The sequence below is a fragment of the Dermacentor andersoni genome, chromosome 6, assembly GCF_023375885.2.
Source record: "Dermacentor andersoni chromosome 6, qqDerAnde1_hic_scaffold, whole genome shotgun sequence".
NCBI lineage: Eukaryota > Metazoa > Arthropoda > Arachnida > Ixodida > Ixodidae > Dermacentor > Dermacentor andersoni.
The window spans coordinates 65,242,700-65,266,594 of record NC_092819.1 but is presented as its reverse complement, the minus strand read 5'-3'; the positions used below and the strand labels follow the sequence as shown (position 1 = coordinate 65,266,594).

Genomic DNA, 23,895 nt, shown 5'->3' with positions numbered 1-23,895 from the left:
TCACAAAGGAGCTCAAGGAGCTGTAAAAGAAAATAAGAGTTCGAGGAGGAGGAAGGACCGAGCCAGTTGCGGATACGACGATGGTGGCTAATTGGAGGCTAAGGGCTTCGCGCATTTCAATCCGCAACGTCGCCTGAAGAGGAAGACACAAAGACCGACATCGGAAAGAAAAGAACAGAAAAAAAAGTGATAGAAGAGACCGTCTGAGCAACAACAACAAATTTGATGCACTGCGTTTCGGAAAGTAAGCAAGAGAGCGTGACGTTCCCGTGTTCTATCACTTATGGGCGCTCTGCCTATAGCGTCGGTAGTCGCGCGAGGCTAAGGAATTGAACGCGCACACACACACGCTCAACATTGCTCCTGCTACGGTGGCGGCTCTCTGATTGGTCCTGTTGGGAAATGATGCACCATGTCGCCTTGCTGGACTCCTGCAAAAAAAAAAAAAGAAAACAAGCAGTAGGTGCACGTCCACTTCATCGCGTGCTGCGAAGCAAATTAGTTGAGAAGAGAGGCGAATAAGCAAGCGGGCACAGTCCTCACGATGATGACCGCCCCGTAATACGCGCGTAGCATCGTCCCTATATACGGAGGCTGCTGCATGCTTGGGTTTCACTTTCTTTGTCCCCTCCCCATTTGCGTATAGAGGAGGTAGAGGCAGCGACTGACCCAAGGTGCCTTCTTCGGGCTCCCGCATTTAATACACACTAGCTCTTGCGTTCTATAATATCATCGGTATGTTACACGCACTATACATTCGCGGTGGGGGCAAGCCAGGCTGATCATTATAGAGCAGCTTGACAGCCCAGAAAGAGCCCCCGCGGGCAAAAAAGACCAGATGAAAGAAGGGTGGCAAAGAGCTTTCTCCACTCCACGATGTCGTCGCGCCGGGGTGTTCAAGTCGTGGCGCTCGTGCGCGAAACTTATCATCGCCATCTCCTCCCGGTATCCGCCCCACTTCGCTAGGGCAGTTTTTCTTTTGGTCTACTCACATTTAATGGCCATCGACACAGAACAAGGCTTCAGCCGGCACCTATATGTGTATATACAACGGAGCCTAGCGCCGCGTTTTCTATTTCATGTATGCCTTCTTGTACGCCTGGACTTTCCCTTTTCTCTCTCTCTCTCTCTCTCTTCACGATGTTCTCTCGCCTGCAGTCTACATCAAGCGTCATAAGAGCGTAAAGGTAGAAACAACATACTCTGGGATTCGCAATTATAGCGTAAGCCGATGATGACACGGGCTGGTAACGAGTCGAGGAGCTGCGGCTTCCACAGGCCCCCACGGTGACAGGCCTCGCCGGCCCTCGAAGCGTCGGTTGCGGTGCCATGACGTGCGACGGGACTGGCGCGACACAACCACAGCCTCCATAGCACCACGGTTGCAGTTCTCGAGTGTGTGTCGTTAATTGCAAGGCGATGCATCTGCCCTAATTAATGACGCTGCACTTATCATGCGCGACCCTTGCCCCAAGGAATGCTCGTTGTACAGGCAGTCTAAGCAAGCAGCTTGGGATAGAGGCAAAGGGTGGTGGCGGGGAACTTTATCTCCCTGGACACTTTAGCGCGAGCCCGCGAAAATTCCCGTAGCAGCTCTATCTCACACCAAAGAAGAGAGTAGTCACTGAAGTCGTGACAAGCATGAGGATTTGATGCATTTTCTTCGTACGCGGCATCGACATATACGTACCTCCGATATTGGTGATAAAAGTACAGCAAAGGAAGGTGAAAAAAAAAAAAAGAAGTAGGCGTCACTCGGAAGATGTGGGAGCTACAACAGAGCCCTCGTGCCCTCCACTCCCCCTCTGCTTTTTCTTTCTTTCTATGACTAATTTCTGTTCTGGCACATAATAAAATGCGGTGCCTCGTAGTACTCAAGCCATACCGACGTGCGAAATATATTTTTTTAAAGAGCCAGAAATTAGTCTAACCAATATAATTACCATTACCAGTAACTAACGTTAATCGGGAAAGCATTCCAAATCCTGGTTGCAATTGCATATATACTCGGACAAGATCGCTGCAGAATGGAGAGAATAAGCTCCACATTCACTCGAGCTGTGCATTGAGAGAGAGAGAGAGAGAGAGAAAGACGCAAGACAGTAAAGGCTTGTTTAACAGATGTTTGTGTCGTCAGCTACCCTAAACATGAGCGGGGATGGCGGGGGAGGGGGTTATATTGGAGTGAGAGAGCGAGAGGGGGGGAGAGAGAGGATGGGATCTCAAACCCGTCGCTTGCGCCAGAGGCACAGTGTGTTTGATGCAAATAACTTAAGTCTTTTGCCTTCAGATATTGAAGAAGCGCTCGTGTGCCTTGCTGGGTTTAAGAGCGTTGAGGTCAGGAGCTTAGCTTCGGTAAACAGCTGATTGTCCCGCCTGCAAAAGGCACACGGGAGACTATGGCGTTGGTCTTCTGAATGTGAACCACCGAAGAAGGCGTTATATACGGAGCAGACGATCTCTTGCACATCGTTTCATCTGCGGTCCAGATTATCGCTACACTTATCCGAGGCGACACGCGATTAAGCAGATATTACGCGGTTCCCACGGCGTGTTTTCTTGGGAAAGCGAGAATTCAAACTTACGGTCCTCGCACACTTCTGAGATGTGGATGCCCTTGTAAACATGTTACATGGCGTCTCAGTGTTGTATAAAAAAAGAAATAAAATAAAAAAAACGATTGGACATTTCTTTCTTGGCAATTCTGCCATATTCAATGCTAATTGAACATGCCTATAATTATTTTGTTGGTATGTAAAGTGTCTCATGGCATTTCGGAGCTCTATGAAAAAGAACAAAAAACATACCCACGTTGATAATTTTTTTTTTTTTTTATTGCGGTGTATCATGCAGTATTCATTGAAATTGCCATGGCTATAAACGTTCCGTTGATTGGACACGCAGCTACTTCATTACCTACATTATTTGAGTACAGTTCTTAACCCAAAATGAAAGGTTGTTTCACCCTGCGCTAAAGTGGCACCCATGCTAAGCAGCTAGCTGCCTTCCTTGGCCACAGACATCGAATCGACGACAACTCGTGCTTAGCAAGAGAAGGTCATAGCTCAATGAGGCCATGGTTGAGAGGTCGCCGCGCAAAGCAAAAACAAAAGAATATTTAAATAAAGTTATGAAAAAAATTAGGAAGTAAGGAAAATTAACTCTATATACCATCGACAATACCAACGCGGAGGAAGCAGGTGGTAGGATCAGATGCACTAATCTTTGGTAAATGAAGTTTTCAACGAGGAACCGAAATATATTTAAAAGTGTTATTTGTGATTAGGTGCTATATAGAATAATTTTGTCATGATATTTCTTGCGGTTATGAAATCTTCGTGCGTGTGATTTTATCGTCCAAAATCTTTTGCCATGTCTTTTCGCCGAGTGATTCAGAGTCGAGGAAGAGCGGCTTTTTATTAACTGAGCTCTTCGTTCTCCGCCTCTCTATTACGTTGCCAACAAAGACAGGATGCCAGAGTTTTGGGACACCAATATCCGGAAAAAGCTCAAGTGGCGCAAGTCGAGTGGCTCTGGGGTTCCGCTGCTCAGCCGAGGGTCGAGGGTTCGATCACAGCCGCGGCAGTCGCACTCCGATAACGGCCGCAATGCAAAAGCGCTCTTGTACTTAGTTCTAGATGCGCGTGAAAGAACCCCAGGTGGTCAAAATTAGCCCGTTAGTGCCCCAGCTACGGCATGTCTCATAATAAGATCGTGTCGTTCGGGCACGCAATTGAAGGCCTAGAATTTCATTTCTTTTTTGTTCCAAGAGAAACGGTGTGGCAGGAGCAGGCGACTGCGTGTACAGACAGCTCGAACCATGTCGCGACGCGCGCTCACGAGTTGCAAGTCATGCTCGCTGCCGGAGCCCAACGCGAATGCGAAGGCGGCCACGGAGCCACTGACCGCGAAGGTTCCGTCGGCGGGTTATAATATCGATAAAACTACGGCGACAGCGCTAACGCCATTCCGTGTCCAAGAACACAGTGGAAGCATGTGGAAGCTTCTAGAACATTCCGAGTTCGGCAACCGTACGCAGGATGCAACTTTTTTTCTTCTTTTTATTCCTTTGTTTTTACCATCCCCACTCGCGCCGATCGCGGTGATAACACCGGCGCGGCGGCTAGCGAGCCAGTGACGTAGTTCGGCATTAACCCAATGAGAGAAGAAAAGAAATGGCCCGGTCGTATCAACGCATGCGCGGAAGAGCTTGGCATCGCGGTCGTCGTCGGCATGTAGCGAGCATCCGGGGGCTCGGGCCGCCATTTTGAATTTTCTGTCCACTTCGACGTGCCTCGTCTCGGCTGCCTTCTGCGCTGCACCATACCTCGAGGTCCTGCTGGTCTTAACTACGCGCTAACAGTGGCAGCGCTTTTCGAAGTTGCACGCTGCGCACGTTCCCGCCTTCGGCCGACTCTGGAAGCACTGGCTTCATGCCCCGGGCCTGCAAAACGTGAGGCACGCCTCGAGAGACTTGTAGCCCGACCCGCCTGCCGTCTCGGCAATTCCTGGCACGGCTTTCGAGCTCCCGGAGTGTAAGTGACCGCCAGCCGGCATAACTACGTTACTATACGCGAACGACACTCCGGTCGAGCCGGCGCAGCGTATATAAGTCGCAAGTCGTTCCTGCCGAGTACTCGTTCTTTTGTTTGTGCGCGTTTCCACCTCCCGACGGCGCCGGGACTATTGAACTGTGGATGAACTCTGAGCGTGGCCACTAACCTCAGGACCTGCGCGGCAACCCCTCCTCACGGCGAGCGTCGTCTCTACGAGCTTCGCATCGAGCGTCCTAAACGCTCAAAAGGCCTGTGTGTGCACTTTGTGCATTTTTTCTAGATGGTCTAGCTGGCGAGGGTGGCGCATGCCTTGAGAAGTTAACTGTTTGTTCAGTTGCACTAGCTAGCGCTCACTAGGGTTGTATAGCTGCACTATAAAATTGCGTAAAGTTAGTGTTGCTTAGCTGTAAGCCCGAGGTTTCGTGGGCATGGCTTGCGGCCACACGGGTCTTCTCCGTGCCGGAATCGAAGAGGACGGGCCACGTGTTGCGGGGTGGCGGCGTATAGCTTCAGGTTTTAGCTGATACACAGGGTTAGCTTACACTGCGCAGGCTACAGCTGATAGACGTCCTCTTACGACTGCGTCAGGGACATGGACCCATCCGAATGGCCTTGCGACCCGACCCCACTATTTCGTGACGGAGACAGCCCGCGCGCGTCAGTGCGCGTGCTATCGAGCGAAATGTGGAATGACGGAAGCAAACGGCATTCGGACATTACCTCGCCAGCTATTAGGCACTAACCCGCTCTACGCAGCACCTCGACGCCGGACGTCGCCTGCTGTTTTCGTCGGAGCTGGGCCGGGCAGCAGCTACAGTAAGCTGCCCGTTTCATTGCCGTTGTTGCTGTTTGTTTTTCAGTGTGTGCTTATTGTCCTCGCTATATTCCAGAGCATCACTCGTACCGCGCGCGGCCTACCGTGTTCACTCGTCGGTGTGGCCTTGTGGCCCTGCACCGGGTAAGTAGCACGTACAGATGAATAGTAGTACATCTGTGTTGTCGAGTGCTTAAAAAAAAGAATCTTGTTGTCGTTTCAGGATCCCGAGGTCCGCTTTCGAGATTGCGGACCACGAGTATGAAGGATATCCAGTGTGCTGCTCCACGTTTGCCATCCTCCCAACGTCCCCCACCGGAGATGGCCTTGAGCACCTCTTACCGTGGCTGCCCGCGTTGGCTCTTTTGCATTTCCACGTCCATGGCGTCCTTCTGCTACGGGGGACTTCGTTTGCTACTACTGGTAAATATCGCTTAAACACGATTAGCACTATCGCTGTGTCCTATTATTCATTTTTATTATTGGTGTTCATTTTTATTATTGGTGTTCATTTTTATTATTGGTGTTCATTTTTATTATTGGTGTTCATTTTTATTATTGGTGTTCATTTTTATTATTGGTGTTCATTTTTATTATTGGTGTTAATTTTTATTATTGGTGTTCACCTTTATTATTACCCGCCGTGGTTGCTCAGTGGCTATGGTGTTCGGCTGCTGAGCACGAGGTCGCGGGATCGAATCCCGGCCACGGCGGCCGCATTTCGATGGGGGCCAAATGCGAAAACACTCGTGTACTTAGATTTAGGTGCACGTTAAAGAACCCCAGGTGGTCGAAATTTCCGGAGTCCTCCACTACGGCGTGCCTCATAATCAGAAAGTGGTTTTGGCACGTAACACCCCATAATTTAATAACTTAATTTTTAGTATTGGTGTTTATTTTTAGTATTGGTGTTCATTTTTAGTATTGGTGTTCATTTTTATTCATTGTTATTAATACTGTTCTTACTGTTATTCCCAATACTGCCGCTCTTGAATCGGAGCACAGCAGGTGGGACTACTGCAGGCACAAACGCCCTTAGTAGGAGCGCCAACGTGTGGCCACTTTGCCAGGTGCTCGGTGATACTGAACGCCATAGGGCATAAAAAAATTACGCGGCTCCCACGCGTTGTTGGAATTGGTATAAGCGAAGATTTCTTTACTGTTTGCGTTGATTGACGGCAATTGGCGGTGAACTTTTTTTTTTTTCACGTCGTACGTTCTTACTCTAGCGCAGAGTTCCTGTGATATGTTGCCTTGCGCAAACGACTTGTTTGTCTACGTAGTGCACAGGACGGATAGCGATGCGGGATTTCCGTGCGCACCATTGTTCATAGCCGGGGAGAAAAGTCGGCACTATCATTGCCTCGCAAGGCGAGTGGCAGAAGTGGTAAACTTTAAATAAATTAGGCGACTTTACGTGCCAAACCAATATGTGTGGCACTTTCCCATAGCCAGGTATCGGGCCAAGAAGCGGGAGATTCCATACTGCGCACACCGTAACTAGCTCTCGGATGATCGCGACGTGTTGATGATGCATGTTAGAACGATCGAGACGGGTGACTGCTTCGAACATGAATGGTTTATTGAAGTAGCTCGCGGCAAGGAGCCTTTCTCGTATTAGTCTTCGGGTACCTTGGTGAAGATATTGTACAGGCTCCCGCCTTCCAACTTGCACTGAGATGGGCTCTGGCGGCATGTTTGAGGCACCCTTCAAAGATGTTCGCAGATGTTCCGAGACATTATTTGATGCCTTCCTGAATTACACAAGCCCTTATTTCGTCGCGTCCAGGGTGACTTCTTTCAATTTGGCACATTTTTCCAAGATGTTCTTCGACCCGGTCTCCACACCGCATCGCCTTTGGACAATGGTTTCGCTTGACTAGCACCTATTTACTTGAGATATTCGCGATGCCATCTCATCCACCAAGCTTTCACGAGTTCGCATCTGCTTCGCCATGCTTCAACGTCACCGTTGTATAGCCTTGTATGTCCACTTTGAAGCTGTTGGCGTCCGCCTATGTTTGCAGATATCAGTGGCATGGGCTCATTAGGCTCGCCATGCACGTATGTTAACGGTCAATTGTAAAGCGCTCCTTCAACTTCTACTACAATTGTGCGTAACTTCTCCACTGTAGTTGTACTTCTTGAGATTATTTTTCGCATCGTTGTCTTCAGGCTTCGTATGAGGCGCTCGAAAAATTTTCTCCCCCCCCCCCCCACCTCCACGGGGCGCACTCGGCTATTGTTTTCCATCGGTGTGTACTGCAGTAATCCTTCACCCGTCCGTGCCCAACAGCTTCAAGCATTTCCTTCTTGGCCTTCGTAAAGGTACTCGCGTTGTACGAGCAGATTGCGGCACGTATAGCCCGTCTTGCGGTGAGTTGCCGAAAAGCTTGTAAAAAAAAAAAAAAAAAAAACTGAATATTGACATGTCGTGGGTCATCGCAAAGTGCACTCCTCTCGTTACTGCGCAGGTGAAAATTACTACGTTATGTTTTACAATGTCTTATTTGTTTTCCGCATAAAGTGTTCCAGTGAAGTCTGTTCCTGTGATTTGCAATGGCCTTGATTCGTTGACTGTGACCGCCGGGAGGGGAGGCAGAATTTCTGTGGCCGGTCTTGGGTTACGCCTCTTGCAAACTATGCATTTATGTAAAACTTTTTACAGCTTGGCGACCTTGCAATATTCAGTACTTAGCCTGCAGTTGCGCTAGCGTTGCTTGAAATCCGCCGTGCAATATTTGATGAATGTGACGTATTGGCGGTTCCACGAAATACCCGTCCTTTGCAAATACGATGACGTGCCAACTTTGATTCATGGCTGTGCAAACGTCCTTTTTGTCTTGCCAGTCCTTTGTTGTAACAATAGACTTGTCCATTTATTTTCAACGATTTAGCGCTTGACTCAGCATTGCCACTTGGTTGTCCGAGTACTTTTGTCGTGTCCAATATGTCTCTGCAATTATATTTCTTCCTGTAAACGGTCTTTGTGATCTTGCGTTGTATATGAACCTGAATTCCCATGCTGTTACTCTTGGATGCCGCCCGTGTGACTAATTTGATTTACAAGATTAGTCGATTCTCTTGTTCCCGTGCAGGTGTGACAATGCGCTTCGTGTTGATCGTCCATCTGTACATTCTTTTGAATTAAGCTTGCTCTTTCCGGCTACACGGGTGTAACTCAATCGGGTCCATGCCACCATATTTTTTTAGTCGGTCATGCGCTTATACCACGTGGGTGTAGATCGGCCAGAGTGTCACCTTGAATGAACGGCTCGCTCGTTTGTGTTCTTACTTCGACTCTGTTAACTGATTTATCCCCTTTACTTGTTCCTCTGGAACAATGATGTACAATCGAGTCGGTCAAGCAGGCGGCTTCTTGAATTCTTGCGGTGAAGTGACTTTTGATGTAGACGCCTAGTCTTGATGCTATCACCGCTGCCATTAGCTCAAGTCTTGCTAAACTTGGCTCTTTGATTGGAGCTACGTCGCTTTTCGCTGTCGGTAGGCTTGACTTTGTTGCATCGGTTTGCACGACTGCCAAGTGTACTGCCGCTTGGTATGCTGTTGGAGTCGCGTAGACATACAGCTTGTATGCTTGTTCTAATTAATCCTTGCTTGCGTAGTATTGAACTAGAACTAGCAGCTCCTTCGTTTCAGACATCAGGTCCCTCCACTTGTCGCATTCTTTAAGGAGTGGCTCATCTCACGCGTCGTCCATTCTCTAATTTTTGAAAGCCTATCTCCGCGCGTATCGTAAAAGGTGACGGCAAACCAAGAGCATCAAATCCTTCCTGCTGCTTGTGCAGCATTGTCCTTTTGGTTAAGTACGCTGTTGCTGGTAAGGATGCATACTTGTCCACAGGACAGGATAGCACGTCTTTTGAGTACTTCCATGAAATGGCAAGAAGCATTGTGTATCCTTACGATCGAATCCCTATGTGATCGTCGTCCCTTTCGTTTTCATTTCTTTCATTTACGCTCTCCTCATTGTATGTCCATTTTTCTCAAATTCATCGCCGCCTCTTTAATCAGTTGTTTTGCCTTTTCGTACAACTTTCCCGCACCTTAAAAAGTTGCTTACCCTAGGAATACATCATCCACGTAAATCTTTCTGTACTGTTTCTCGCATCTCCAAATCGCTCGGCCACTTGTTTCAAATGGTTTGTTTGGTTGAAATGGTTTCTTTTGCTCTGTGATTGAATTTCGGCTTCCTTAGTATTGACACTTTGTCTGGGGATCCCCGTTGATTCAATGCTCCAAAACCTTTGTAGATCTTCATAAATTGTTTCCGCAGCTTCAACCTTCAGAACCGTATATGATTGATCTTATGCTTGATTAAATTGTTTTAGGGCCCTTTCAGGGGAACCTTGTCGTATTCAACCCCGAATTGTCTCTACTGCCATCAATCTGCTTTCGATATTTTACGTTCTACCAGCGAGGAACTCCCAATAATTGAGCCCTTCAGCAGTCCTATGGCTTCTGTTGCAGTGGTCTCGGTTCTGTCATCCGCCACTTGTAGCTTTGGTTGAATTTCTCTAGTTGAAATTCTGAGTTGTAGCAGGTAGAAAACATACATTACATCGGCTTGTAGATCTTCTATTACCACGGCTGATTTGTCTCCTCCCGTTGCTACAGTTAATTGGACAATGTTAATTTGAATTTTTCGTCTCCTTCGAATGAACCAGTCGTCAGCCTTTCCTGTCATATCTTCGCTCCTATTTCTTTTACTAATCCAGCTGCAATAAATGTCCGCTGGCTTTCGCTGTCTAATAGCAATCGGCGCTCTCTGCCACCCTTATTCTCCCCCTATCGAAGGTAGAGCCGTCTCCAAAAGCGCAAAATTGTTCTGCATTTTCAATTGCGTGTATAGTAGCCGCCGTCGCTTCCGCTTGCTGTGTTGTGACCTGCTCTACCTTGCCACACCTTTATGTCTACTGATATAGCATGTTGTTCTTTGCACTGCTTACATTTCCCTCTTTCTCTACAAATAAGTGCAGTGTTCTGACCGGGTGCATCTGAAACACTATTCTCAGTGAGAATGGCATTTTTTTCGTTATTGGAATGTTCCGGCGACAGTCCTCAGTTGCGTGGTTGTTCTGCTTGCACAACAGGCTTCTGTTTGAGCTATAAAAGCTGCGATTCCGAAGCTGTCTGCTATTATTCCTTGGCTTTGCAACTATCTAGTTCATACTGTGCGCCTTTCTGAAAAGAGATTTGCAATCGCTAAAATGACTTACGCCTGTCCAGCTTTTCCTCGCATTGTTTTCCTGTTGCTTTGCACGCTAGCTTTCATAGCTGAGCTGTTTTTCATTGCTTCTTTTCACTTGAACTGCACCAATAACTCCGGTGGAATTGCTCTCTTCAACGCTGTCAACATCGACGCGAAACTGGCACTCGAATCGCTGAAGGTGCAGACCGACAATCTGTTCAACTGCGCTCCGTCCACTATCTTGCCTGGTTAATCAGTTTATTGCACCGACCTCACTGTCTCTAGTCTCAAAAGCGCGCTCATGCGCGTCTCCACTGATCGTTCACGATTTCCGGACGTTCGTATTTTTATCGCTCCACCACAATTTTCATATGCAGATAAAGCACTGAAGCCCTTATACAGCATACCCTGCCTTTACGGTTAGAGATGCCAATAAAATTTGTCCCTTGCTCATGTTGGATCCGTGGTGAACGGCTCACTCGTACTGAGCCCAGAAGCGATTCCACTCCAGAGCTCTTCCTGTCATTTCCAGATTAGGTAGTTTATGTATTTTCCTTGCGTCTTGTTCTACACTTAGTGATGCCGCCGGCGTTGTTCTATTGTTCAAATCTAACTGTATGGCCTCTCGAATTCTGAACTCTATTGTAGGCAAGATCGTTGTTAGTATTTTCTGCTACAAGTTCCTCCATTTGTTGGCGCTGTTGAGGCGTTCGCTTATTCTCTTGCGTTGTGTGCAACTTTGGTCTGCTAATTGCGTTGGTAAGCTTCGTGATCTGGGGGCGAAGCGCTTTCCATTTCTTCGTTACTATATACTTCGCTCATTTCTAGTCGAGTAACAATGGTGCCTTGCTTGTCAGTGGCCTGTCCCGATGTTTATATGTGGTTTTCTCTTCGGTCTCGTTGCCGGATACGCTGCTCCACCGCGGTTTCCTTTTCTGCTTCTTTGCTGGTTGACCTTCCTTATGGGCGTGGAGGTAGTACGCTGGTTCACGGCATTATTGTTAAAAACTATAGACCGGTGACTGCTTCGAATATGAACGGTTTATTAAAGTATCACGTGATTGTGACCAGGAGCTGTTCTCTTGCTCATCGTGTTCGAGTGCTTCGATATTTTGCAATAGATTTCCATACTGTGGCGTATAGCCTCAGCGGGGGATCGGCCAGGAAGGGGGTGGTGCAATGGAACATGCATAGAACGGGTCATTGCCTAGAAAGCAGCCGGTACAATTAAAATAAGACACGAACAAATACAAGCATGCTTAAGATGTCGCATTGTGTAGCGCGGTTAATTAGGCAAGAGAACGTGCACGCGCCTGTTTTCTTTCCGTCAAACACGCCAGTATGAACAGTTTCAAGGAGGCTTCGTTTCACAGAAATTCCAACATGTTCGATGACTCCGAATTTGTCCGCAATGGCACTTTGTTCTAACGGTCACACCACACACGTATGGCAGATTGCTGTTGCATAGCTTGTCGAACGCGAGCGACACTTTCTCGTGTCTCTTACGAAACCTTTAGTCCCGTACCAAGCCTTTCTTTGTTTTCGCGCTTTTCGTGCCGTCTTCCTCGATAAACCATATCCGTATTATTCAATTTGTAACCTCATTGAAGTACCGCTCGTATAGAATTCGGGAGCTTACATATAACACGGCTTGCTTTGCCTTTCGTCTTGCCTTGCATTAAGGATGCGTTCAATAGTGACCGCTTCCTGACCGAGCATGTCCCGACTGTGTAATGCCGAAGAGAGCTCGTGTGTCACTCCTGCCTCCTTGCTGCTGAGATTAAGGAAGGTTCGGCGCTGCAAGTCGCGCTTGCGTCTGTCGAGAATGACTCGGCTGCTCTGCGCACGATTCCACGTGAAGTGGCTTCCCGCTGTCAATAAACCCCGTAGCAACGGTATCTTCTACTTGCGTACTCGTTCGCCATAGACGCCATATGCCATAAACGATGTAACTTGGCAACGTACATTTTCGAGATGGTCTCTTATTTTGTTTCAGTCATTCCATTCATAACCTAGATTTCGCAAGCGTTCAATCTTTTTGCAACATCGTTAACGAGTTTCTATTATTCAACCAGTCTCTTTTTCTTGTCTTTAATAGCGACAGCAGTTTTCTCAAGTTCCTTAGCGATCTGCTTAAGGTCTAGTCCTTGGTTGGTTTCAATGTACCCTCGCATAAGAAGCAAGCTGAAGTACACAACCGTGTCGATCACCAAGAATGGTCGTGGTTCGCGCTAACACGTACCACGTTTACCCACCTGCACAATGTGGGTGAGGAGGTTAATTTGAGACCCGAGTGCAGGTAGCGCTGCCACGCCCGGTCACGACGGCGTTGACGGTGCGGCGTTATCAAGTTCGGAGGTATGGTTTCGCTGTGTCTGTGTGCGGAGCGGTCCGCACGTGTAGCCGTTCCGCGTCGTACCACTTAATCCGACGAAAGGTGTGGCAGGAAGCAGCATGTGGCGATGGGCTCCTGCGCACCCAGTCGCATCGAACCACACCGCTTGTTCCACGCGCGCCGGCAGATCCGGCGCGAACATTAGCTGCAGAACGTAGAAGTGGTCAATTAAGAGGTGAGTGCTGGTAGCACTGCCATGCCCATGCCTTACTGAACAAGCAACTAAACCAGCGATCAAGATGCATACACACTGCGATAAGTGCACAGGACGATGTTGGTTGAGTCGCTTAATAGTAAAACGAGCATCGTCATCTAGTCTTCTTTGCTGTGTATGCGACTGGTTAACTGGTTCAATTCCTCCTTCAGTATGTACCAACTTCGCCCAGCCCTTGGCCTTACTGCATCCGTGCCTTATTGTTCCAGAATCTTGACCTCTGCTTTCGATTGCAGCCCACGTGTAAGGTGGATATCCAGCGCGCTGCTCCCCAACGTCCCCCTCAGGAGATGGCTTAGAGCACCGCTCGTACCGTGACCGACCGTTCCTTTGCCGGTGCGGTCTTCCTGGCAGACGAGATTGCTCATCGCCCTTCTTTGCTACGGGCAAGTACCACGCACAGGCAACTCGTACTACGGCTGTATCCTCGAGTGGTCGAACAATAAGCCTTATTGCCTCGGTTCGTTTTAGATTCACCTTCCCTTTCGTTACATAAATTCGTTTCATCGCTTGGACAAGTATACGACAAAGGAAATAGAATACGAGGAAAACCAGGGAATACAAGTGCTTGTCGATACCTGACTAGGTCCCTGTCCTCAATATTTTGCACTCGAGCAACAGCGGTAACCTATCATTGTCACTAAAATAAAAAAGCAAATGTAAATGTTTATGCACTTTATCAAAATTCACTTATCTGGACTACCAGTTCATAAGCAAGCATGAAATGTTTACTATATGGTAATTATAATTCAACACATCCCATGAATAAACAAAGCTTAGCGTTCCATCAGCAATTACTTCCTTGTTTATTTATTCAATTACCATTACCAATACATCTAAGTGGCATTTGGTCTCGCCCTTCCTAAAGCACCTATTCTACCAGATGGCTTCATGTTTAAATTGCCAACGTCGTCATTCCAAGGTAGTCATGAAAAGCATCCAATAATATTATGCTGTTGGTCCGCTCTATATGATCAATGCCCATAGAGACCTAAAGGGTTTACTCTCGTGATTGGAAACTTACAAAGAATACTGACTTCGCTTTGCTTTATGTGCTTCAATTGAAACTCGTTCGCATCTAGCAACTTTGGCAACTCCCTTAACCACCTGTTTGATTGTATTAGTTAAGTCAGCGCTACACGAAACAACTCATGTAATCCATGTACAAAACTTGTTTTTATATTGGTGGAATGGTAGCGATATTATTTACCTATAAAGCAAAAATAAAAGCGGCCCTAAAATACCTTTGTGTTACACCTTTAGTCATTGACATTAGCTGAGAGATTGACGCACCCGTGAAACACAATTTTACAGTTTTGTAGATAGATTCTAATTAAGTCCCCACCCACTTATATAAGAACATCCTGAAGAGTAGCCGCCGTGGTTGCTCAGTGGCTATGGTGTGGGACTGCTGAGCACGAGGTCACGGGATCGAATCTTGGCCACGGTGGCCGCATTTCGATGGGAGCGAAATGCGAAAGCACCCGTGTACTTACATTAGGTGCACGATAAAGCACCCCAGGTGCATGGTCGAAACCTTCGGAGTCCTCCACTACGGCGCGCTTCATAATCAAAGTAGTTTTGGCACGTAAAACCCCACAATTGAATTTTAATTTAACATCCTGAAGAGTACTTAGTATTCGACTTCATCAAAGGCCCATCTTAGGTACAGAAATATTCATACTTCATTCAACTACCGTTCCATATTTTAATATTGCTTCCTTTGTTTGCAACATCGGTAGCTCAATTAACTTGTCCTGTTCAAAGCTCCACTCGTGTCGCGAAATCGCTTTCATGCTTTTTCGAGAAAGCGAGAAATTTTTTGTGCAAAACGCTTTGGTATGTTCTAGTGGAAATGCTCAGTACGGATACTGCCTTTTCAGGATCCCGACGTCTGCGTTCGATTGAGGCCCATGAGTCGGGTTATCCAGTGTGCTGCTCCCCGTTTGCCATCCTCCCAACGTCCCCCTCGGGAGATGGCCTAGAGCAACGCTCGTACTCTGGCCGACCATGCTTGTTAAATTACATTCCCTCACCCATGGCGTCCTGCTGGCAGTCGGAAACTTGCTCCTCGCCCACCACTATACTGGTGAGTATCGCGTACTGACGTCTCGTACTTCGGCTCTATCCTCGAGTGGTCGACAATAAGCCCGCTGATGTTTTTTTTGCAGATAACCGTTTTCGATGGCGGTGGTCGAGGAGGACGTCCGAGGCAGTTTTGCCAAAAGGTGGGAAATTTTACATATTGTGGACACTATGTCCGAGATCACGGGGGAAATATTGTTCTGGCAATGAAAACATGTTATATTTTTTAACGTCAGAAGTGCATTTTTCGATTTAATGTGCTGCAATGTACGGATATGGGCAACAGTAGTTAATTATATTAGCAGACAGCTGAAGTCAATGCGACATGCCTGAATTATTAGACGGGCCCTATTTTGCGAGATTTCTAAATGTCGTCTTACGTGTGGCCAGCTTCGGTTACGCTTTGTGCAGCTGACTGCAAGTTGCAGTGACATATTACAAAAGGCTCACGTCAGCGACCTCGGCCACATTTTTGGCGTCTACAGTGCGAGTAAGACTAAATTTTGAAAAGTTTCAGCAAAGCTGGTTAGATCTTTTGTTAAGCGCTGAATTGCTGCACTACGGGGTGATGACCACCAGCTTCATACGTTTTGGGCCATGTGTTCAGACAAAACGTGGCCATGTATAACAAACAGAACATCGTGCAATTTTTTATTTTCTAAGCAAAGTATGCCGATGAGGAGCCCGAAGTGTAGCTTCTTATTTACAGATAGCTTTCTTTATTCCTATTATTTATTGCTTGAACGCGTGAATAACTGACACTAGCACTCGATGTCTGAGGTTTGAAAGGCATTTTATCAAGGCACTGTACCTGGTTTCGAAACTTTTTTTTTTCAGCTACCGGCCACTTAGGCACACATATCTTGGCCTCCATCGTGCTTGTTTAGCGTTTCCTTGTCGAATGGGTTTTAGCTAAGTCAGCTGCAGGGAATTTGGCCTCAGATTCTCAGCAAGCGACTTCCTCACAGCGTATATATGCTTTTCTGAAGTACACGTGACAATTTAGCAGCACTGGTTTCTGCTCAAAATTCCAAGTATTTTCTTGCCTACGTTTCAGATCAGATGCTTTTGAGCAATGATCCTTCCCCGGCTGTGCTCGTTTGCACATCGGCTTTGCACTGGACATCCAAGTCTGAGCGTGGCCAATAACCGAAGGACCTGCGCGGCAACCCCTCGTCACGGCGAGCGTCGTCTCTGCGAGCTTCGCATCGAGCGTCCTAAACGCTCATCAGGTGCACTGGGTGTGTTTTTTTCTAGATGGTCTAGCTGGCGAGGGTGGCGCACGCCTTAGAGAAGTTAACTCTTTGTTCAGTTGCACTAGCTAGCGCTCACTAGGATGCATAGCTACATTACAAAATTGCTTAGCTGTAAGCCCGAGGTTTCGTGGGCATGGCTTGTGGCCACACGGGTCTTCTCCGTGCCGGAATCGAAGAGGACGGGCCATGTGTTGCGGGGTGGCGGTGTATAGCTTCAGGTTTAGCTGGCACACAGGCTTAGCTCACACTGCGCAGGCTACAGCTGATAGCCGTCCTCTTACGACTGCGTCAGGGACATGGACCCATCCGAATGGCCTTGCGACCCGACCCCACTATTTCGTGATGGAGATAGCCCACGCGTGTCAGTGCTATCGAGCGAAATGTGGAATGACGGAAGCAAACGGCATTCGGAAATTACCTCGCCAGCTTTTAGCTATTGCGGCGACCTTACGTCGCCTACGGTCTGGAGCGCAGCTCGGCCGTGCAGCAGTTACGGTAAGTGGTCCATTTCTTTGCTGTTCCAGCAGTTCTTTTCTGGTTGTTTACTTTCCTCCTTGCGTCGCAGATGACCTTGATCGCCACTCGTGCTGTTACCAACCGTCTTAACTATTTCGCATTCCCTCGGCGGTGAAGTGTTGCTGGTGAACTGGACTTTGTTCCTCGCTCGGCACTACTCCTGGTAAGTATCATAAACACTAGAATAGTAGTATGGCTGTGTTCTTGAGTGTTTAACAAGCCCTGTCTGATTTCAGGTTCCTACCGTCTGCTTTCCATTGCGGCTATTCACAAGCATATCTAGCGGGTGCTTCTGGACATCGTCTCCGGCCGCGTTAGGTCTGCATTTTTCTCACCGGTGGCTTTCAGCTGGGATGCCGAGATTCGTTCAACTTCCTGCACTGCTTCTGACAAGTACCACGTATACACTCCAATGGTACTACGGATGTTTTCTCGTGTGGCGTATAAGCCCTGTGACATTTAAGGTTCCGAACGTCTGCTTTCGAATGAAGCCGTGTTTTCCTCTGACGGCTATGGTTCGCGTTCACTCAGTGCTCCTTTCATTAATCTTGTTGCTACACCTTGCCGGTTCAGCAACTACAGAAACTCTGTGGGCTTCCGATTAAATTCGCTGTCGGATGTATTTACTATGCAGACCTTCGAGGTTAGGTTTATGCTTCGGAAAACTTCCTTCGCCAGTTTCTAAAAGGCTGTAGCTCACCGAGCAAGACGACGTTGAATTTCTTCCATTCCTGGTTGTATTTCTTAGTTGAGTTCATTTGCTCACCCGTAATTTATTTCGTCTACTCGGAGTGACACATTTTTCACAATGCTTTTGTAACTCTACATAGTCTTCACTTTAGTCGAAGGTTGCCGTCCTGTTCTTCAATGTTTCCTCCCAGTTTTCTGGTTCCGCCCGTCGGGTCCGCAGACGTTAGAGGAATGGGTTCTCCAGGTCCATCGTGAACTTCTGTTAACGATTGCTTCTTAATGATACCACCTACTTTGTGTACTCGGATATATAGTTCTCCATTATGCAGTACACATCGACCGATTGCTCTCCGCAGTAGCCTTCAAAACTACGAATGAGCCTTTCATAGAAACCGCTCCCACACGGTGTTTTGCGGACGAAATGTTCACTTGGTGATAAGTCATGAATTGTTCAGTTGTTTATCGACGTAATGTTGCTGTGACCGCATTCAATCTCTTATTAGTTCTCCTGAAGGTCTTGCGTTGTTGCTGAGAACATTTATGTTCGACCTGAGAAACGCCAAAAATAGTGTAGAAAACCGATGTGAAGCGTCTCCAACAGTTTCCCAGTGTACACCTCTTGTCACAGCACATGTGAAAGTTGCTACACAAAGTTTGGATGTCCGCTTTCTTGTATTTTTTTCTTTTGTAGTTGCTCCCAGCGCACCGTTGAAACGTAGAGCAGTTATTTCAAACAATGTGGTCTTCGTTACTCTATCCTCAAGTGGAGGTACTTGCTCTTAAAATGATCTGGCATTGTATCTTCGCCACACAGCGCACTGTCGTATTACTTTCACTTATTTTCGCCCTCCGATTACCCTAAATCTCGTTATTATACGCGCGAGTGTACCGCGTACTCCATCATGAAGTTTGTCCATATAGGTGTCGCACTAATAGTCCACATTTCTTCCATTTACATGTGATCGCGTGCTGCTGCTCTTGTGATACGGGCCCTACCGAAGGCGCCCGTGAAGTCTCATTGGGTCTTTGTCTCAAGATATCTGGTATTCACCTATTATCTGCACATTCGCTTGCTTGCTGAATTGCTGCAATTATTTTGCAATATACGCACTTTGTTCTAGCCAAATGAGGCAGGTTTCGGCAATACTTATTTCTTCTGCTTTTAGTGGACCATTGAACTTGTCCTCTAATAATCACGGAAAAAAACATCACGTAGTTGCTCTCCAAGTATTCAAGTAACTGCCGAACCTGTCAACTTCAATTCCTCGTCTTGAGATCCTTTTCGACGTATATCTGACACGAGAATCATCTCCTTTCCTTTCATTATTAACCGGCATTTTGTAACGGCTATTTGGTCTGTAGCAACTGGAATCCCTTCCACGAAATTGTTCACTACATCTTTTCTACAGTGACTCCTGGTTATATCTGCTCGATTTTTCAATACTACTGACGTATCCCCATTGTTCTCCTACTGAGTAATCCTTTTTTTTTTGTACTGTGTTCAACAGTTGCTTCATACATTTTCTTTCTCCAATGCAGCACGATTGTACAAGTGGTACGACACTTTACTGTTGCTCGCAAGTTCTAATTTGCGAGACTGACGACGGTGTTAATTAGAGCTACTGTTCTTTGCCAGGACCAGCACTGTCTGCACACTGATATCAGTACCATGAATGCTGCACTTGAATACACCGTCGGGCTTGCATCCGAGAAGTGTCGGTGCTTACGTTCCGTTTCTTGTCGATGCGCCTTGAGGCATTTAGTCCCTTATCTTCCGCGATATATTTCTCCATAGAGCATTTATCTTCGTCTGGGAGAGGGTTGTCCCAATATTCGGGTTTTTTCCCGTCACTGAATACCGATATTAGCTGTTGCAGTGCAGGGCGTTAGAAATTCCAGCCGACCAAATATTTTCGCCCTGGCTTGAAATACTCATCGCTTCGTCAGAATTTTACTCGAGTCTTCATATCGATGGGAAAGGAGAATACCGTCGGCCGTGTTCCAGTTCATTCCTAGAACACTGGTCTCGCTTTATCACGTAAGAACGGCACCTCGATGAGCATTCAAATTCTCATTTCTTCACTGTTCGATGTCCACTTCCTAAGATTCATTGCAGCTCGGATAACTTCTTTTTTTGCTTCTATGTACACGCTTCTGCCTGGTTTTCTTATGTTCCAAGCATAACTTAATTACGTTTGCTGTCATTGCAAGAATTTCTTAGAAAATAAGTGTTGGTACATCCGCATTCACATTTACTCCTGTCTGCAGATCATCATTCAGAACGTTCCTCATCTTAACCACGAGGCGTCAAATGCTACGCTTAATTTTCTTGCTAGTCGGTCTTCTCGAATTGCTTGACGGTGCGATACGGTAGTTATTCAGATTCTTCCGAACTCGCTCGTTGTGCTTTCCAGGTGTGAAACATCTCGCATTGAACAGTTCTATTTTCATCTCACTGCTGCGTTTGTCTCGTGTCTTCGACATAGTCTTCCAATTGCTACTTCGTTGATTTACACCTTAACTTGCTCTCTCCATCCTTCTGAACAGTCCTTGTAACTACATCGTCCACTTTATGCATCGTTTCTTTCTGAGGAGCTGAGCCAGTATATACCGCCTGCAAAAAGTTCAAAATGAAAGTTGTCAGTTTCTGCGTCGTCAAGAACCATGGCGAGTTTCGCGTTTCGCAGTTCTCTTCTACACCACATGGGTCAGGCACAATCCAGTCGGGTATTTCCTATTTTCCATTGCATCTTCGTTTCGTCTTTTCACTGGGGTTTCCTCCTCGCCTGCACTACTAGTGGTAAGTGTCGTTTACACGGGACTGGTATTACGACTATCCTCCAGTCTTTAACAAATTCGCACTGTGTCGTTACAGCTTATGCACTTCTGTTTTCAGTTGCGGTCCACAAGCGTACCCAGCGCGCTCTTGCCCGACTGTACGGTCTGCGCTCCAAAAGATTACTTCGGGCACGAGCATCGCCTGTTCCAGGATCGACTGCTATTGCTTCTACATTCTCTCGCCGGTGGCGTCCTGCTGGTAGACTGGAATTGTCTCCCCGACCTGCACTACTACTGGTAAATGTCGTTTACACGGGACTGGTATTACGACTGTGTCCTCCGGGGTGTCTAACAAATACGCACTGTGTCGTTACAGCTTCTGCACTCCTGTTTTCAATTGCGGTCAACAAGCGTACCCAGCGCGTTCTTCACGACTCTTCGGCCTACACTCCAAAAGATTACTTCGGGCACGTGCATCACCTGCTCCAGGATCGACTGCTATTGCTTCTACATTCCCTCGCTGGTGGCGTCCTGCTGGTAGACTGGAATTGTCTCCCCGATCTGCACTACTACTGGTAAATGTCGTTTACACGGGACTGGTATTACGACTGTGTCCTCCGGGTTGTCTAACAAATACGCACTGTGTCGTTACAGCTTCTGCACTCCTGTTTTCAATTGCGGTCAATAAGCGTGCCCAGCGCGTTCTTCACGACTCTTCGGCCTACACTCCAAAAGATTACTTCGGGCACGTGCATCACCTGCTCCAGGATCGACTGCTATTGCTTCTACATTCCCTCGCCGGTGGCGTCCTGCTGGTAGACTGGAATTGTCTCCCCGATCTGCACTACTACTGGTAAATGTCGTTTACACGGGACTGGTATTACGACTGTGTCCTCCGGGGTGTCTAACAAATACGCACTGTGTCGTTACAGCTTCTGCACTCCTGTTTTCAATTGCGGTCAACAAGCGTACCCAGCGCGTTCTTCACGACTCTTCGGCCTACACTCCAAAAGATTACTTCGGGCACGTGCATCACCTGCTCCAGGATCGACTGCTATTGCTTCTACATTCCCTCGCCGGTGGCGTCCTGCTGGTAGACTGGAATTGTCTCCCCGATCTGCACTACTACTGGTAAATGTCGTTTACACGGGACTGGTATTACGACTGTGTCCTCCGGGGTGTCTAACAAATACGCACTGTGTCGTTACAGCTTCTGCACTCCTGTTTTCAATTGCGGTCAACAAGCGTACCCAGCGCGTTCTTCACGACTCTTCGGCCTACACTCCAAAAGATTACTTCGGGCACGTGCATCACCTGCTCCAGGATCGACTGCTATTGCTTCTACATTCCCTCGCCGGTGGCGTCCTGCTGGTAGACTGGAATTGTCTCCCCGATCTGCACTACTACTGGTAAATGTCGTTTACACGGGACTGGTATTACGACTGTGTCCTCCGGGGTGTCTAACAAATACGCACTGTGTCGTTACAGCTTCTGCACTCCTGTTTTCAATTGCGGTCAATAAGCGTGCCCAGCGCGTTCTTCACGACTCTTCGGCCTACACTCCAAAAGATTACTTCGGGCACGTGCATCACCTGCTCCAGGATCGACTGCTATTGCTTCTACATTCCCTCGCCGGTGGCGTCCTGCTGGTAGACTGGAATTGTCTCCCCGATCTGCACTACTACTGGTAAATGTCGTTTACACGGGACTGGTATTACGACTGTGTCCTCCGGGGTGTCTAACAAATACGCACTGTGTCGTTACAGCTTCTGCACTCCTGTTTTCAATTGCGGTCAACAAGCGTACCCAGCGCGTTCTTCACGACTCTTCGGCCTACACTCCAAAAGATTACTTCGGGCACGTGCATCACCTGCTCCAGGATCGACTGCTATTGCTTCTACATTCCCTCGCCGGTGGCGTCCTGCTGGTAGACTGGAATTGTCTCCCCGATCTGCACTACTACTGGTAAATGTCGTTTACACGGGACTGGTATTACGACTGTGTCCTCCGGGGTGTCTAACAAATACGCACTGTGTCGTTACAGCTTCTGCACTCCTGTTTTCAATTGCGGTCAATAAGCGTGCCCAGCGTGCTCTTCACGACTCTTCGGTATACGCTCGAAAAGATTATTTCGGGCACGAGCTCCACCCGTTCCATGAGCGACTGCTATTGCTTCTACATTCCCTCGCCGGTGGCGTCCTGCTGGTAGACTGGAATTGTCTCCCCGACCTGCACAACTACTGGTAAACGTCGTTTACACGGGACTGGTATTACGACTGTGTCCTCCGGGGTGTCTAACAAATACGCACTGTGTCGTTACAGCTTCTGCACTCCTGTTTTCAATTGCTGTCAACAAGCGTGCCCAGTGCGCTCTTCACGACTCTTCGGTATACGCTCCAAAAGATTATTTCGGGCACGAGCTTCACCCGTTCCATGAGCGACTGCTATTGCTTCTGCGTTCTCTCGCCGATGGCGTCCTGCTGGCAGACTGGACTGAGCCTGGCGCCCTTGCACTTAATTCTGGTAAATATCGCGTACACACGACTGTACTACGCATGTGTTTTCGAATGACCAACAGGTCTTGTGTCATTTCAGGTTCCCAGTGTTTGCTGTAGCTTGTGGCGCAAGAGAAACGTTCCAGCACTCTCATTTACAAGAACATTCCTGGCCTTGCCTCACGAGCAACTCTCATCAGCCCGGTTGTGCTGCCGCGTGCTCTATACAAGAAGCTTCCTCGCACTAGTGAACGCGTCGCACGCCTGTCTTGGCGGTGTCCTGCACTGTCAACGGCGTGTTCATGCTCTGAAGGACTGCGTGTGGTCACCGTACCGAGACCGTCCATCGGATGGGCTCCTACAGTTCGCTGTTGCCTTATTCCGCAGGCATATTTAAGTTTTGTGTAGCAAACTTTTCTGTTTTGGAAGAGTGGTACGTTGCTCAGCGAATGGATAGCGCTTCTAGGAATGGGGTAATACGAAGCCGAACAGTAAAGGTCTGGTTAAATTGACACCACTCGGTACTTAATAATGACTGTCGATGTTTTCATGAGCCGATCTGTAAATTTTTGGTGGCGAGAGTAATGGACATTCATTCATTGTACTCTTTCGTAGTAGTAGTGTGTGTGTGTGTGTGTGTGTGTGTGTGTGTGTGTGTGTGTGTGTGTGTGTGTGTGTGTGTGTGTGTGTGTGTGTGTGTGTGTGTGTGTGTGTGTGTGTGTGTGTGTGTGTGTGTGTGTGTGTGTGTGTGTGTGTGTGTGTGTGTGTGTGTGTGTGTGTGTGTGTGTGTGTGTGTGTGTGTGTGTGTGTGTGTGTGTGTGTGTGCGTGTGTGCGCGCGTGCGCGCGCGCTCGCGCGCGCTCCTTTTTTTCGATCGAGACCGTA

General features: G+C 47.7%; 2 long non-coding RNA genes across 2 annotated transcripts; both read left to right on the top strand.

Moving 5' to 3' along the window:
- Positions 1-4,854: 4,854 nt before the first annotated feature.
- LOC140218748 (uncharacterized) lies at positions 4,855-13,572 on the top strand. The gene is made up of 4 exons (XR_011894920.1): positions 4,855-5,372; positions 5,447-5,514; positions 5,594-5,793; positions 13,428-13,572. It is a non-coding gene; the product is annotated as an uncharacterized lncRNA (long non-coding RNA).
- A 1,507-nt stretch (positions 13,573-15,079) lies between these two features.
- Positions 15,080-23,694, top strand: LOC129382394 (uncharacterized). The gene is made up of 14 exons (XR_008610460.2): positions 15,080-15,280; positions 15,363-15,419; positions 16,334-17,211; positions 17,285-20,538; positions 20,635-20,813; positions 20,893-21,091; positions 21,171-21,369; positions 21,449-21,647; positions 21,727-21,925; positions 22,005-22,203; positions 22,283-22,481; positions 22,561-22,759; positions 22,839-23,039; positions 23,112-23,694. It is a non-coding gene; the product is annotated as an uncharacterized lncRNA (long non-coding RNA).
- Positions 23,695-23,895: the final 201 nt, after the last annotated feature.